We start from the raw sequence: 1,199 nt of genomic DNA, 5'->3' as shown, positions 1-1,199 counted from the left end.
AAACATGTTCCTGTCTTCAGCATTTTGTTTTGTAGGAAAAGTTCAAACACCTTGTAGTTTCCGTGCTCGGTTATCATACAACATATAGGTCATGGAATATACCGTCAAAAGGTAGATTACGCGACTGTTTGGAAATGTAGTTTTACCCATTGGCAAACCATTATAAGGCTCGATCTTCCATAGCATGCTTAAGATAAGTATAACACCTTCACGTGTTATCAGGGAGAACACTGATGGAAAGGCTGTATGCCGAGCCTTCCAAGGGTGCGGATCCTGTCACCACTTTTGGTTACGGAGTCCTAAAGAGAACTCGTTCGCAGATGTTGAAGGTAGGACCGTAGGGCAGCAACGGAGAAGAGCGTCAGGGGCCTCTCTTATTCCCTCGCTTCCTTCGTAGAGAAAGGGAAAGTCGACCTTCTTGCCCTTGACCCCACGTGGGGGTTTTGGGGCGAGCCAGGCGAGTGAGGTGCTTTCCTATGATGGAGACTCCTGTGGATGGCATGAAAGGGGAATGTCGAATGGCGCCCACGAGTGGTTTTTGGCCTGTCCTTGAGGGTTAATTTGTCCTTCAAGGAGAGGGTGAACCTTTCCCAGCCCCTGATACCATGCGCGAGAGGAGTGCTAGCAACCTCTGTTGTTTGATTTCCCATCTGCTTTTTGGTCCAAATTATGTTGTTGAACTGATGTGATGAGATCACTTCTCTTGTGGCACGCACCAGCACCTTCAGTTCTATCTGACTGCGAGGGAAGACGGCCAAGAAGTCCAAAGAGTCAAACAAGAATTTGTTTTCCCCTATGCGTTCTCGGGACTCTGCATCCTGCAAAGTACAAAACGCGTTCACAAGACTACACTATACTCACAGATCTTACGAGCAGGGCAGCATACTTGACAGGAGGACAGTCACCTTCTTGAATCTCGAAGGACGAGGCGACGCACAGAGCAAGGAGGCGTTTGGTAAAACCAAGGAAGCGCCCCATTCCGGATTAGAGGCAGCAGGAAGACTTCTGTCTCCCGCGCGACGCTGTCGCAACTGACAAAAAAGGGTGACCTTTGGGCAGGTTCTCTCAGAGTGGCGGATCGTCTTTGCTCAGATGACTACACTCAGCCAATGGAAGTCCGTCATTTTAATATCTTTCTAAAAATCTGTTCTCCTTGCTAATCGTGTCGGCGTTTGCTTCCGTCGTGGATTTTAGAACAG

At 48.6% G+C, this 1,199-nt stretch overlaps 1 pseudogene; it reads right to left on the bottom strand.

The window, feature by feature from the left end:
• Positions 1–208: 208 nt before the first annotated feature.
• Positions 209–978, bottom strand: LOC119586639 (annotated as a pseudogene).
• Positions 979–1,199: the final 221 nt, after the last annotated feature.

Source organism: Penaeus monodon, chromosome 21 (assembly GCF_015228065.2).
Source record: "Penaeus monodon isolate SGIC_2016 chromosome 21, NSTDA_Pmon_1, whole genome shotgun sequence".
Taxonomy (NCBI): domain Eukaryota; kingdom Metazoa; phylum Arthropoda; class Malacostraca; order Decapoda; family Penaeidae; genus Penaeus; species Penaeus monodon.
Note: the sequence above shows the minus strand (reverse complement) of the source record. Positions and strands in the feature narration are given on the sequence as shown.